General features: G+C 42.8%; 1 protein-coding gene across 1 annotated transcript in view; it reads left to right on the top strand.

Moving 5' to 3' along the window:
• Positions 1–11,410: 11,410 nt before the first annotated feature.
• The window catches only part of KIF1A (kinesin family member 1A), a 191,989-nt gene continuing 187,307 nt past the window's right edge, over positions 11,411–16,092 (top strand). Inside the window, exon 1 of the mRNA XM_036755422.1 lies at positions 11,411–11,588. The gene's annotated coding sequence lies outside the window, so the exon portion shown is untranslated. The remainder of the gene's footprint in view (positions 11,589–16,092) is intronic.

The raw sequence follows: 16,092 nt of genomic DNA, 5'->3' as shown, positions 1-16,092 counted from the left end.
CTTCTCAACCCACAAACACCAAAGACAACAGAGAAGGTTAGTGGGAAAAGCTGCTGGGGACAGAGTGAAAAGAGTTCGCAGTTCAGCCACTGCCCCGGGGGCAGCAGGGGGAGGTGCAGCTACAGAACTAGAGCTGCAGTTCCTTCCAGCCCCAGGCCCACCTGGTGGGAGGAATTAAGTGGTGGATCAGAGCAGGAGTTCAGAGCCTGCTTACGATTTTCGTCAGGTCTGGGTTGGCAGTTCTTGAAGAAGGAGGAATGCTGGTGTGGCAGAGCTGGCTGTATAGAAATAGCTCTGAAATCAATGGCACATCCCCTCAAACTTGGAACAAAGTACTCTTTACAAGCAGTCACACCCTGCTGAAAAACTCAAGGGTGAAATAAGTTGGCTGGGAACATGGCCAGGCAGTGAAAATGCACTCAGATTCAGCCTCAGACTTTGGAATCTTTCTTTGGTGACAAAGAAGACCAGAACATACAGCAAGAAGAAGTCAATAAAGTCAAAGAGCCTACATCAAAAGCCTCCAAGAAAAACATGAACTGTTCTCAGGCCATGGAAGAGCTCAAAAAGAATTTGGAAAAGCAAGTTAGAGAAGTAGAGGAAAAATTAGGATGAGAAATGAGAATGATGCAAGAAAACCATGAAAAACAAGTCAATGAATTGCTAAAGGAGACCCAAAAAAAAAATACTGAAAAAAATATTGAAGAAAACAACACCTTAAAAAATAGACTAACTCAAATGGCAAAAGAGCTCCAAAAAGCCAATGAGGAGAAGAATGCATTGAAAGGCAGAATTAGCCAAATGGAAAAGGAGGTCCAAAAGACCACTGAAGAGAATACTACCTTAAAAATTAGATTAGAGCAAGTGGAAGCTAGTGACTTGATGAGAAATCAAGATGTTATAAAACAGAACTAAAGGAATGAAAAAGTGGAAGACAATGTGAACTATTGCATTGGAAAAACCACTGACCTGGAAAATAGATTCAGGAGAGATAATTTCAAAATTATTGGACTACCTGAAAGCCATGATCAAAAAAAGAGCCTAGATATCATTTTTCAAGAAATTATCAAGGAGAACTGACCTGATATTTTAGAGCCAGAGGGTAAAATAGAAATTGAAATAATCCACCGATCGCCTCCTCAAAAAGATCCCAAAAAGAAAACTCCTAGAAATATTGTTGCCAAATTCCAGAGCTCCCAGATCAAGGAGAAAATACTACAAGCAGCCAGAAAGAAACAATTTGAGTATTGTGGAAACACAATTAGGATAATACAGGATATAGCAGCTTCCACATTAAGGAACTGAAGGGCCTGGAATATGATATTCTGGAGGTCAATGGAGTTAGGATTAAAACCAAGAATCACTTACCCAGCAAAACTCAGTATCATGCTCCAAGACAAAATATGGATTTTCAACAAAACAGAGCACTTTCAAGCTTTCTCAGTGAGAAGACCAGAGCTGAATAGAAAAGAATCAAGAATCAAGAGAAGCATGAAAAGGTAAACAAGAAAGAGAAATCATAAGGGAGTTACTAAAGTTGAATTGTTTTGTTTACATTCCTACATGGAAAGATGATGTGTATGATTCATGAGACCTCAGTATCAGAGTAGCTGAAAGGAATATGTGTATATATGTGTGTATGTCTATATATATGTGTGTCTATGATATATATATATATATATATATATATATATATATATATATATATATATATATATATACACACACACAGAGGGCACAGGGTAAGTTGAATATGAAGGGATGATATCTAAAAAAAATAAAATAAAATTAAGGGATAAGAGAGGAATATATTGAGAAAGGGAAAAAGGGAGAGACAGAATGGGGCAAATTATCTTGCACAAAAGTGGCAAGGAAAAGTGGTTCTGTAGGAAGGGAAGAGGGGGCAGGTGAGGAAGAATGAGTAAATCTTGCTGTCATCGGATTTGACCTGAGGAGGGAATACCATACACACTCAATTGGGTATCTTACCCCACAGGAAAGAAGGAGGAAAAAGATAAAAAAGAGGGGATGATAGAAGGGAGGGCAGACAGGGGGGAGGAGGTAATCAAAAACAAACACTTTCAAAAAGGGACAGGGTCAAGGGAGCAAATTTAATAAAGGGGGATAGGTTAGGAAGGAGCAAAACATAGTCAATCTTTCACAACATGAGTATTGTGGAAGGGTTTCACATAATGATACACATGTGGCCTATGTTAAATTGCTTGCCTTCTTAAGGAGGGTGGGTGGGGAGGGAAGAGGGGAGAGAATTTGGAACTCAAAGTTTTAAAAACAGATGTTTGAAAACAAAAATAAAAAGTTTTTGCATGCAACTAGGAAATAAGATACACAGACAATGGGGTGTAAAAATTTATCTTGCCCTACAAGAGAAGAAGGGAAAGGGGGATGGGAGGGGAGTGGGATGACAGAAGGTAGGGATGACTGGGGAAAGAAGCAACCAGAATATATGCCATCTGGGAGTGGGCAGGAGGGTAGAAATGGCAAGAAAATTTGTAATTCAAACTCCTGTGAAAATCCATGCTGAAAACTAAATATATTAAATAAATTTTTAAAAAATCTACACTGAAATCGGATTAGATTTTATGGTTATTAAAAAAATCATAATGACAAAAAAAAAAGAAATGAGCAGAATGCTTTCAGAAAAACCTGGAAAGACTTACATGAACTGATGCATAGTGAAGTGAGTAGAACCAAGAGAATATTATCACAGTACCAGCAATATCATGCAATGATCAATTGTGAATGACTTAGCTATTCTCTTAGCAATAAAATGATCCAAAACAATTCTAAAGGACTTATGGTGAAAAATGCTGTCAATTTCCAGAGAAAGAGCTGATGGAGTCTGAATACATATTGAAGCATATTTTTTTTCTTTGTTTTCCTTGGCTTTTTTTTGGTCTGTTTTCTTTCATGATATGATTAATATGGAAATATATTTTTGCATAACTGCAATTACAACCTATATCAAATTGCTTGCCTTCTCAATGAGAGTGGAGGGTCCAGAAAGAGGGAGAGAATTTGTAACCCAAAATTTTAAAAAAGAATGTTAAAAACTGTTTTACACATTATTAGGGAGAAATAAAATATTAAATAAATTTTAAAAAAACTGATGGTTGACACCTGACTCCAATAGGTCCCCTATTCAAAAAAGAAGCAGAAACCTTGGACCTGGGACATGAAGTTCTAGATAGATATTCCTTCATCAAGTTAAAAACAGCAGCCGGAAAAATTAGAATAATAAAGAGATCAGTCTAGTCTCCATTAACAAGCATCTGTTGAGCATCTTCTAGTTAGAAAACACTGGGGAAGGTGTTGAAAGAATGAAGAAAAATACGATGAGTCAAGGACTGAAATTCTTGAGAAAGGAGAGAATGATGTGGACAACGGTAGATAACTAACTCAGGAATATGGAGCAGCTGACATAGTCAAATGGAGTGAAGTTTTGAAGGAGGAAAGGTTGATGAGGGATAAGGCCAAAAGGATGGTAAGTCAGCAGCAGCCAGAATGCCTGTTCCTCCACCTGACCCAGAGGGTTGAGAGTCATGGAATTAGAGCACCCGGTAGCAAAGAGGGCAGCTAGAGACAGGTACTCCATTGAGAGCCATATTTCCACTAATCGTTGATATCATGATGATTTACATACATTTTCTCATCTGAACCTAACAACAACCCTATTATCACCCCCATTTTGCAAATGGGGAAGTGGAAGTTCAGAGAAGCTGCCAAAGGTTACAGAGATAGTCAAGAATCTAAGGTGGGACTTGAACCCAAGCCCTCCAAGTCTATTGCTGTCTCCACTTTGCCACAATATCACATACAAATGAAAGACTGTGAGATCACATGCTCTCAGATGAAGGCGAATTTGATAACAGTAATAGAAATAGTTCCCAGGGGGCACCATGGAATGGGATTAACAGGAGGATTTGGTCTGTGGAGGAATAGAGAGAGATACGTGGAGGTGGCAAGGGAGAGGAGGGGGATTTTTGCCTCAGTGGATACTGACTCTGACTGCCCAGGATGTAGGAGGATAGGGGGAAGGTTTTGGGAGTTTGCCAGCTGCCAGCCATAGGCTGGGGATCTTCCTGTGGAACCCTGAGGCTTAGCATGTCTGATGGATCTGCTCAGGATCTCAGCTGGATGGCATATTCAAATGCCAATATCTGAGATTTCATTTAGAAGCTGCATTTCTGGTTGCAGTGAGAAGTTTCCAAGAACCTACGATTTAAAAGGAAATGTCAGGAGGGGCTACAGTGCCACAGAGTCCATGGTCCCTGCACTCACCCACTTGCCCTCCTGCTTCAGGCCAGAGGCTGGCATAGAGAAAAGCAAACACCAAACGCTCTTGGGAAATTCTTCCCCAAAGATGACAAGGGCCTAGCCTGAGACATAGTGTTTACAGTCAGGGAAATATTGGCCATTCCAATCAGCTCCCAGGCTGTGGCATGCAAGTGGGAGGGAGGGACTGATGAACACAAGGGTTCTAGTATTTGTGATTACAGCCCTCTGCATTCCCTCCTCTAGCCAGTTAAATCAGTCCAGTTGCTATAACAACTCTGGCCCCATTTGTCTGTTTTCTCCTTCCCTCCCTCCTCCCTGATCCTGTATGACTGCACTCAGTGCCTTTGAATCACTCATTTGGGAACTGGAACACACATGTCACAGGGGTGACCCTTGCTACAGGCAGTTTTGTAATCTGTCCTTTCAGTTAACAGTGAAGATTTCTGAGACAACCATAGCACGGCTAGGCAGTTATATTCCCTATGAACAAGACTATAAGGCAGGACAAAGCTGGCATTTCCAATGTGTGAGAAACTCCTAAAAGTGTTGGATTTAGAAAAGGAAGACAGGTTTGAAAGTTCCATCTGCCAAAATGGCAATGCTATTTCCTAGCCTGCCTAAGCGACCATTTTCCCCAAAGCAACATTGAAAGGGAAACAGCTCTTCAAATTCTTTTAAATTTAATCACCTAGGAACATAACGTAGCACCCCATCTTGTCTACCTCTCCAACTTGTACTCAAACTCATGGGTTGGGTCACTGAAGGAAGCTGATAGTCTCAGAGTTCAAGGGTATCTCCTTGGGATCACCCTTCTAATACTACAGCTCATCAGCCTCCACTGGAATTCTTTCTACTAACAATCAGCTAATTAACTCTTAGTAAAGGCATTTACTCAAAGGGGGATCATAAAAATGATAGCTACAAAAAAATTTTCCTCATAAACCCAGCATGTACTCTTCCACAAATAGAGGTTATATTAATTGGAGGACTGGACATAAACGTGCTATTTTCATCTCCACTGGATCACGTTTCTTGGTCATAGTCTGTACTAGGGTTTAAGTCCCTTCTGCTTCCTTCCTAGAAACTCCTCAAGCCCATACTATAGAATCAAGGATGAGATGAGACCCAATTCACCTTCAAGTTCCCTGTTCCTATTTCTGTCTTTCATTTCACATTTGCTATCCAACTAATTTAGATCATACTGGCAATGTAATAAACTGTACTTCGCCCTAAGTGGACATCCATATAGAGACACTAATCCACTAGCCCCAGCAGACACCTCCTCTCTTGGCCACTCCATTTCCCATCCCTTGACTAGACATATCATTGGAGGCACTCTGCTCATACTGCCCTGCGCCCATTCTGGTTTCCATCATCTACCAATCCATAAATACCCTCTTAACTTTGTCAGTGACTTTAGTGCCTGGCTCATGACTTCTCCATTCCATTCCTTGCCAATATCTTTCAATATTCTTTTAGGCAAAAGAACCACACAATTCCTCCACCTTCTTTACTCCTACAATTTTATTCTCCAACCCATTGGCTTCATTGCAATGCTTGAGGCCAGAGGTACAGAACTGTTTGGTATATCATCAACCCTTTGAGGCGTCCAGTGAAGCCTATTGCTCTCAGAATAATTTTCCATTGAAGGAAATGTTAAATTTCTGTTAGAGGTTATTAAATATAAAGATGAAAATTTTCCCATCTTTGTTCATGGGCCTCCCCAAAACCCCAGATTTCGAGGCCTTTCTCTAGAGCAAGAAAAGGCTATTAATTTTAAAAAGAAAAAAAGAAACCTATAGAGGGTTTACGTTTAAAAAAATTCAACAGGGAAAAGGTGCAAAGATATCTAAGAATCTGAAAATATAATGAGGATACAGAGTAAAGAGAAGAAAAGAATTTGATATTTCATGGGAAAAAATTAATGCTCCTCTAGAACTGAATCGATATCCTTCAGTGGGGGAGGAGGGGCTGGTGGAGTAAAAAAATGCCTTTAAAGAGGGCCCAGAAGCATAGCCAATTTTTCATTTCCAGCTAATTCACCAGCTAATTTGCTTAGCTTCAGCAGCAGCATCCCTCACCCCCCACTCAGAATAAGTTCATCACCAGGAAACTTATCATCAAGGGGATGGCTTTAGCTTTGGTGCTCATTCTTCATCAGTACCCTCAGCTGCCTCTGTCCCTTTGATTAGAGGGCTACAGGCAGAGCAAACAACTCCTCCCAAAGCCTCCCTTTAAAGGGCACAGAAGCACAGCCAATTCTTCATTTCCTGCCAGCTGCTCTGCTTGGTTTCAACTCCACCATCATCATGCCCTTGGCGGGGGGGATACTCCAAACCCCTTTCAGCTTCCTTTTGTTTGTCATCTTCCCCCATTAGACTGTAAGATCCTTGAGGGCAGGACTGTCTTTCTTTTTCTTATTTGTAGCATAAGCACTTAGCACAGTGCCTGGCACATAGGTGTTTAAAAATGTTTGTCGTATTATATTGGGTATAACACAATGAGATGCTGATTGAGCGAGGAATAAGAAGGCAAAAGACAGAGCAGATCTGAAGATATGCTTCCACCTAGCACAGATACGAGTAGATGAGGAAGAGCTATTTCTTCCATCTCCGGTAAAGTATGGCGGTTATGGGAGAGTAGGGCAACAAACATGAAGGAGAGAGACTAGAGTAGAAGGGACCGTTCCCTCATAGTACAAGAAAAGGAAAGGGATACTATTGAAGGATGTTTCCATAGTGTGCATTGTGGAAGAGATATTGACCTTATAATGATAAGTATAGGAGAAATGGGCTCCTGAGGAGACCATTGCCTATGAAAAAGTGTTGTGCTACCCAGAAGAGGAGTCCCTGGGATGGCGGTGTGGGTTTAGATCTAGAGGTAAGATATACTGGATTTAGTCCATGTAAGTGGACATTGTAAGTGAAAGGACCTCACAATAAGATACAGAGTGACTCCCACCACACTTTTCCTTTGTGAACTGATATTTCTAGGAGTGAGACCACTGAAGAAGGTCCCATTACTAACAACAAAATAAATAAATTTAAAGGGAAGAAAGAATGAAGTTATATATGAAATGCATTTACAGAAAAGGAAGATGGGAGAATCCAACTTTTCTGTTCCAGAAGCCCTACCTTTCATAAAGAATTTAGAGAAAATAAATAAAACAAGAAACATGTTAACTACATAACCCATAAATGAGAAGATAAGATTCAGAATAGCCCGGAAATTAGAACACAGAAAATGAACGCTTCTTGGATACCATATAAGCACTTTATAGGGTACCATACATGGTACCCATTCTTGTACACCACATAAGAGCATTGCTTAAGTAAAGGTGATGGATGGAGAGACAAATGTAGGAAGGATTTTGAACTACACTCTTATGTGAGCAAGGAGAAAGAATGGCTGCAAGTAGATGAAAACAAACAAGCAAGTAAATAAATATTTAAGGATGACTATAGTCATATGCTTGATCCCATTAAAGGATTGGGGTCCCTGGGAGCACTGTCGTCATCCTCGTAGTTCATCCATGCCTCATTGAACAAAAGCTCTGAGTAAGTGATAAGATCACTGTGATTCTTATAGGGTATATGGCCTTCCACCCCTTAGTTCTACCTCTTTGTATTGTGTAGCAGTTTCTTATCCACAAAACCTGAGAATTCTGTGGGCTCTACTCAGAAGTCAGTTCTGAGCAGCTCCCACCTGCTGGCCAAACCCAACTTCTTTACTGAACTTACTGTGTCTCAGAGATCCTTAATCATATGAACTTAGCATAATGTAGTTGGTTCTCCACAAAAGCAAATAATTATGGTTCTATACTACACACAATTATATTTATTCAGCATAGAATCATAAGTAAATAAGCAGTACTGCATACTAAAAGTCTACCAATGAAGTTCTTAGCCTCATCATCCCTCTGATCCAGAAATTCTAGGAAATGCAGTTTGGGACCCAGCTTGAGCATGTAAAAGTTTGTGACTCCTTTTTCAAGCTCCCATTTAGCTCCCATACCTGGCACAGCCAGTAATCATGTAGAAATGTCAGGACCCTGGTCTGGGGAATCTCCTCTCAGCACTTAGGATCCAGTGCAAGGCAGAAATTATGAGGGTTAATGCTTTTCTTATTCTTGGCTGTCCATTTGATTGCAGAGACCTCTGACACCTTCATGTCTCAGCTAGCCCGTCATTGGCACAGGACACAAGAAGTCAGCAGCCAGCCTTCTCAAGGATATGCCACCATCTCACTCTGGCATCCCTCTCTCTGACTTTAACCACATCATCCTCTATCCTTCTCTTTCATCTCACAAATTCAGAGACCCTTCCAAATTGCCTGCACAATTTCCTTCTCCTTTATAAACTCATGTTCTTCTTTCTTCTCTTGTTGCTTCTTCCACAATTTTCTATCATTTCCTTTCACCACTTCCCCAGGGCAAATCTTCAACACTGTTCAACAAAGAGGGAGAAAAGAAGACAAAGAGAGAAATGCCACACATAAGTAAAAATGAAGAGAGTAATGAACATTTTAAGCAAATTTGAGGAACTTGGGAAAGAGAGAAGGTAAATAGGACTGGGAAGGTAAGCTTGTGGGAAAAGATTCAAATCTAATGTAAGCAAAACAGATTTCAGGGATAAAGGGCTGGAGTGGAATAAAAATAAATACAAAGAAAAATAAATGGAGAAAGATGAAGACTTAACCACTATAAACTTAAATGACGAGTTAATCAGCCCACTAGAATGAAAAATAATAGAATGGCTAAAAACTAAAACCTAAATTTGCTACATTTGGGAAACATCTAAAATTAAAGACACATATAGAATGAAAACAAGAAGCTGAAATTTTACCAAGTGTCAGAAGATTCCCCCCTTTCAAAAAAAAGCAGGAGTTGCAATATGCTTTCAAGGAAAAAGTAAAACTTCAGAATTCAGATAGCGGTAAACAGGAAAATTACATTAGGCTTGGAGTCACCATAGACAGTGAAACAATGATTATTAAACCTGTGCAAAAAGTGACATGGAACCTAAATTTATGAATGAAAAGCTAACTTTAAAAAAGTTATAGATATGAACACATGAATTGTAGGAGACTTTAATGTTCTTCTCTTAGAGCTAGATAAATCTAAAAGAAATACAACCAAAAGGTAAATTTTTAGAACTGAATAGAATATTGAAGAAGTTAAATTTAAAAGATTTGCAGCACCTTTTGATTGGAAACACTAAATAATAGACATATTTCTCATAATCATACAATATCTTTTTTAAAAAAATACACAATATGATAGGGATCAGGACTGTAACTGTGATTTCACTGGTATAGGTAATTCCTGGGTGAGGAAAATTCCATATCTATCTGTGCCTTTCAGGGAACAGATAAATTGTTTTTAAATGTAAAAGGGCTGAAATGTTAAAGAGATCCCAATACAACCAAAGACCTTCACAGACCCCAATATAATCAAAATAGTAATTTATGCAGAGAAAACAAACAAAAGGTATGTGAAGACTTAAGCAATGAAATTCTGACTGAGAGAGCAAAAAAAAAAAATCAGAAACAAATCAGAAACAATTAGCATATGAGTAAAATATAAAGAGACAATGTGGCGAGACCATATATAAAATTTTAGGGTTTAGTAGTACAGTAGTCCTCAGTCCTTAAAGGGCTGAAAAAATTCTTTGAAAATGCTCTGAAAAAAATACATCAATAAAAAAGGAAAAGAGAGGACTGATAAAAGTAAACATGTAATTTTTAAAGCTAGAAAATAAAAAAAGTAATAAAAAAATCACAGAATAAAAAATTTTGAGAACCAGAGAGAAAAAGATAAATTTTGGATGAAAGTCTTTGTCTATATGTGGCTTAGAAATGTCAATGACCCTCAACCTTGTCTCCTTTGCAGACAAGGATTGTAGACTCTTCTCTCTATTACTCTCTGAAAATGGTATATTTTCTGAATACAGGGTCAAAATATGTATAATAATGGACAAGACCTACAGGCTTTCCAATGAACTACACATCATATTCTGGGCAACAGCCACTCATGTTAAGTGGACATAAGCACAGACAGAGCTAAAATTTGAACCTTACTCCTAAGTGAGCATGATTGAGGGTCAGGATGTAGCAGTTACTTGCTACTCATAAAGGAAAGCCCAACAGCTTTTTTGAAAATGTAGAAAAGTTCAAGACACTCCTATGAAAGAAGACACTCCCATCATTTCCATCCCTAAACATTTTCTTTTTCTTTGCAATCAACCTGCTAGGGAAGGGGATTTTAGAAGTAAGGACCTTTGAAAGGCTGTAGGAAAGCAAATAGCCCCAATTTATGGGAAAACATATGCAGTAAAGGGTTGGTACACATATGTAGCTAAATATGGGAGAGAAGACAGAGACAGAGAAAGACAGAGACAGAGAGACAGAAACTATAATTAAGGAATGATGACCATAGAGCTTGAGATGGTAGGGAACTTAGAGGCCGTCTAGTCCTAGGTATATGTATATGTACATGCATGGTGCGTGTATATGTGTGTGTGAGTATAATTTATGCCTTCATTCAAACTTAGATGAAGCAGCTGCCTGTAGTCAGTGCTAGGTTTGATGGAGGTGAGGTGAGGAACAAATATGTACAAGACAAGGTCTTTCCCCCACCTCAAACTCTCTTAGGGAGCATTCACATGCTCAGTGTATTCAGGAGTCCAAACTTTGATAAGGGTTCTATTATCTCAACTTGGGAGGTTGGCGGGATAGAGATGCTCGGTTCTTGGGTGGGAGAAGAGTAAGGCTAACTGCATGGACGAATGGCCAGGGCCAAGGATGGCCTTACTTCTCTCCTTCTTCTTTCCCTCCTCTCTCCCTCGCTCTTCCTCTCGCTCCCTCTCTCTCTCCCAGGTGGCTGAGGCAATTCTGCAGTGGCGGACCAGCTCCTGGGAGCAATGATGTCACAGCTCCATCATCAGCACCAGCAAGGGCAGCTGTGAGCTGAGCCCTGAAAAGCCTCCTCCCATCCATCCCTGCAAGCTGACGACGGCCGGACTCGCCTGCTCGGCTCAGCCAACCAGCAGGCAGGCAGGGAGGGAGGGGGGCCGGCGGGCAGCCAGGGAGGGGGGGCTGGTTGGCAGGCAGGGCGGGAGGGGGAGCGGTGAGCAGTGAACCTGCAGAGAGACAGTCACGAGAAGGAGGCAGGCGTCTCGGAAGAGCAGAAGGAAACGCAGCCCGGCCCTAGCGCCATCGTCGGGAGCTGTCCCCGATGCCAGCCGCCGACGATCCAGGCGTGAGCGCCAGAACCCATTGACCCGCAGCCGGCGGTAAGCGCAGAAGAGGCTCGCCTTGGTGGATTGCGGTGGATGTATGCGTGTGTGCGTGTGCGTGTATGTGTGCATTGTGTGTATGGGTGTGTGTTCCCCCACATCTCAGAAGGGTCCGGGGGGTGGGGGTCCTCGCCCTTCCTCTATGTCTTTTTGCCATTACCCCCCGCCCCAGCTCCCGGGAGCTTCTTGGGGCAACCTGGGGTGGGGGTGGGGGAGGCATCGCCCGTTGACACATCAAGGCAGGGAAGCTTCTGCAGAGGGCTAAGCGCTCATCCCCTGGGCATCTCTTGGAGAGAAACTCGCCTAGCCGACACTATGCGTTTGCCTCCCAGTCCCTCGGGCCCTCTGTGCCTCACTCCCCGCCCCCAGCCTGCACTTGGCTCTGTTTCAGGGCAGAACAATGAGGCAGATTCACAGGGATCGGGGCCTTTGTGCCCAAGTCCTGAATGGGGGTGGAGGGGGAAGGGAAAAACAACACTTTTTCTATTAACATTACTGCCTACCTGCCCATCCCCACGACCACCACCTTGCCGCATCATGTGGGCAAGAGAAGGATGCAGGGGAGGACCCAAATATCTCCACCCCCCCAACAGCAGAAAAACATCCCTGAGGATATAGGGCTGTGGCAGGGAGTGGTTATGGGGGAGGGGGCAGATGGGTCCAGGATGGTTGGCGATCGGCGTCACCACGCCTAGTCTGACAGGTCTCTGGTTAACCTTTGCAGCAGGCAGGAGGGGCCTGGGAAGTGGGGAGTTAGCGATGAGGATGGAGATGTGGGTGGTGTTGGTAGTGATGGAGATCAGGGAGGGAGGGAGAAGGATGAGAATAGGACTCTCTGGGGATGAAGATACAGGAACTGAAGTGCAATAAAAACAGCCAGGGAGAGGCTGGACCTGGGGGAAGTCTGCCATAGAGTGAGAGTTGGAGGGGGCAGAATGAGAGGCGAAATCGCTTCCCTGGTAAATAATGAATATTGCTCCTTTCTCATTACCCAAGATGAAATCGATTGGTCTTCCTGGCTCATGCCCCACCACTCTGGGGTAGGTGAGCTTTACATCCTGTCCATAAAACATTTTTTTTAAATGATGAAGACCTTTAGGGCCACTCTAGCAATGGAGTGAGGTTTGGGTTTATTTCTAAATGACCCTGAATGCTGCCTTTTCCCTCTCCCACTTAAGCCCTCTCTCCCTTCCCTTCATTCTTTTCCTTGCTTTCTCAGTACAACTCACCCTTTCTATCCTCCTTCCCCAACCCCCACACCCATCCAACTCCCGCTTCCCCCCCTGTCCCCAGAGGTTAGCCATTGGCACACATCCTCAGTAAGAGGAGCTGGGCTTCTTTGCAGCCAGAGGTAGGACCACTTTCCAGATAGCGCGAGAGACTGAGCTAGGAAATCTAGACAGGGAAAATGGAAAGGCAGCCCTGGCTCTAGTCACTACCCCACCCTTATGTTCTCTGCACTATGTGCAAGAGAAACGGTGATGAGAATGCCGAGTCATAGGGCCTAGGAGAGGGGCTACTCGGCTCAGGGCTGAAACACTCCCTGCTCACCTACCACCCACTCACCATCCTAATCCTAGCCTGATAGGATTCCTAAAGCCAATTTCTTCTGAAAATCAAATTTCAGTAAATGAAATAGAATATAGAAGATGAATTCAGAATATCCAGCTGGTTGGACCAGGCTGTATCCACCCTAAATCTCTATATTCTCCAGGTGGTTTGCCTGGGATTAAAGAAGGAGGGGGCAGATGTGATCATGGATTTTTCAGGAGGAGATTTAACTAGAGGATTTAGCAAACATATTAAAGGAACACCTTGTTGGGGGCGAAGAGGGGATTCAGAATCTCTCTAAGCAATGGGCTCCAATCCATTCTCAGGCACAGAAAGGGATGGTACCTCAAAGGAGACAAGGCTGAGGGTGGTGATTGAAAAATAATAGATACTTTAACAGATTTAAATGAAGCAACTTGCTTAAAAAATAGAAACTTGGGATTGGAATGGGAAAAAGGAAAATCTTGGTTTGGGTCTTAAAATTGTGCTTGAGGGGCGGCCATTTTGCTGGAGGCGTCATACTGTCATTTCTTGTATTAAGGGACATGCTATCCAGTTTGGTGTTTCTGCTTTATATTCTCTCTCTCTCTCTCTCTCTCTCTCTCTCTCTCTCTCTCTCTCTCTCCCTCCCCACCCCATAAGTCTGTCTCTGTCTGTCTTTCCATTGGGACTGTTTGCCAGTGTTTTTCTGTGGGACAGGGACAGAGTAGATGATGACATGTGAGCAGCTTATAGATCAGCTCTAATCCTCTTCAGTGCTTGAACTCAGTGAGGAATGTCATGGATGAACCTCACTGATATTTCTGGTGCCCCAGCCCACCCTATCTCCTTTGAGCTTCCAGACAAATGAAAACTTCCCTGAATGACTGTGTTTTCCCCCTTTTCTGAGGACTGTACAAAACCATGGGAGAGGGAATATGGTCTGGATGGTTAGTGATGGGGTAGTTGGCATCTCTTAGCCAGCAACAAATATGGACAATTCCTAATTCTTGACACCCAGTGACAAACCCCCACTTGCCTTGACTCCTAGATCTCTTAGACATTGGAAAGGTTAGACATTGAGAGGTTATCTGGCTCCATCCCTCTACCTTCAGCCTTATGCCACCTGAACTTCATTAGAGAAATGAGACTCTACATACATAACCATTGGCTAAAACAGGGAACTCCCTACCATGAATGGCCTTTCGGGGAGAGAAAAGCTGACATCTTTCCCTGGGCTGAGGGATTGCTCTTGGTCTTCCTCACTTTAGTCAGCTGACTGTGTAGAAATGGACTGCAGAACTAGCCCATTTAGAGTGGAGGTGAAGAGAGAGACTCAAAGCAGAGAAACAACCCTTAATAAAAGGCTGTGACTAGTCAGGAAAAGGTCAGTTCCAAATGCCCATGGACCCTCTAGCAGATGATTGCCTCCCCAGTCTAGTGGCAGCCTTTTCTTCTCTTCCTTCCATCAGAACAGCAGTTTCACACATGAGCAGATAAAAAGAGAAGAGTAGGGGCAGGCTGGTGTGGGGGACTTATGATCCAAGGGCATGGGTTCAGAACCCGCTTATGACAATTTTTACCTGGAACCTTGGACAAGCCACTTCTCTGTTATCTCCCCTGTAAACATGAGAGGGGTGGTGTAGACTAGATATTCCTTGAGGTACCTTCCACCCCAGGTCTCCAATTTAATAAGCGTCTAAGACTTTAAGTGGGAATGTGTAGGACACCTTAGTATCACAGTGCTACAACCCAGGATGCTGAACTCAACTGAGAGATCCATCACACTCCTCCCCACCCCTTCCCTTCAGAAAATGTATTAGGGTATGGTTCATGGATACAAGGCATAGATTGAAATCCTGCCCCTGAGACTGTGGGCAAATCCCTTGACCTCTCTGGGCTTCAGTTTCTTCATCTATAAAATTGGCAAAATGATATCTGTGAAATCTATTTTCCGAGATTCCTTTGAAGATCAAATGACATAATAGATGCGACGTCCCTTTCAGACCTTCCGGTCTATTGAGATCTCAGCGAGCTTCACTCTTTCGGTCACTGTTGGCATTGTTGTTAAACCCAGAGGAGGGAAGAGTGGCCACTTGGAGTTGAAGGACCTGGATACATCCTTGGGACTGTCATTTACTGTGGCACCTTGGGCCTCAGAGGCTTCCTCTGCTAGACAAGATGATGGCCAAGGTTCCCTGCAACTCCAAATTTGTCTTCTTACAAAGCTTAATGCTTCCCATAGGGCTGAATTCTCATGGCACAAATTCTCCTAAACCTGCCCACCCACCCATCCCTCCTGTATGCCAAGGCCAGTCACGCCTTTGTTTGAGTACCTCCAGGGCCATCTTCTTCCTCTGGGTTTTCCATGGCAGAAGAGACAGGCCAGGCATCCGATGACAATCATTGGATAAATCAATTCACAAACATGTCTTAAGCACTGGTGATATCAGAACAAAAATTAGACAGTCTTTTCCCTCAAGGAGCTTACCTTCTCTCCAGGAAGACAAAATATAATATAAAAATGTATGTAAAATGAAATGTAAAGCAGATTGGGGAGAGGAAAGATGGACATTAGCAGCTAGGGAGCTCAGAAAACCCTTCCTGATTAGATTTCAAACTGGAAGAAAACTGAGACCCAGAAAGATGCTTCCAGAGGCTTTGGGATGCCAGTGGATGCTCTCAGGAAAGCAAGAGATGAGGGAGGAGAGCCCTTCTCAAGGTTCTCCCTCTGTCACTGACCTGGCCTGACTTTGGGAGTGACAGTCTCCATGTAAGTAATTCCAGAACCTTAGAGGGTCACATGGTGAATGACTAGGCTGAAGGCTCAGTGCTCAGTGCCATAAGAAGTGCTTCTGGGGTCACAAATGTTGGGCGGCATTGGAGAAAGTCCTCTGATCTGATCTACTGATGAAGGGATGAGGCGTAGGACACCCTGGGCCTCCTGGCCCTGACTCCCTTCCATTCTGTG

Source organism: Trichosurus vulpecula, chromosome 4, assembly GCF_011100635.1.
Source record: "Trichosurus vulpecula isolate mTriVul1 chromosome 4, mTriVul1.pri, whole genome shotgun sequence".
Taxonomy (NCBI): Eukaryota; Metazoa; Chordata; class Mammalia; order Diprotodontia; family Phalangeridae; genus Trichosurus; species Trichosurus vulpecula.
Note: the sequence above shows the minus strand (reverse complement) of the source record. Positions and strands in the feature narration are given on the sequence as shown.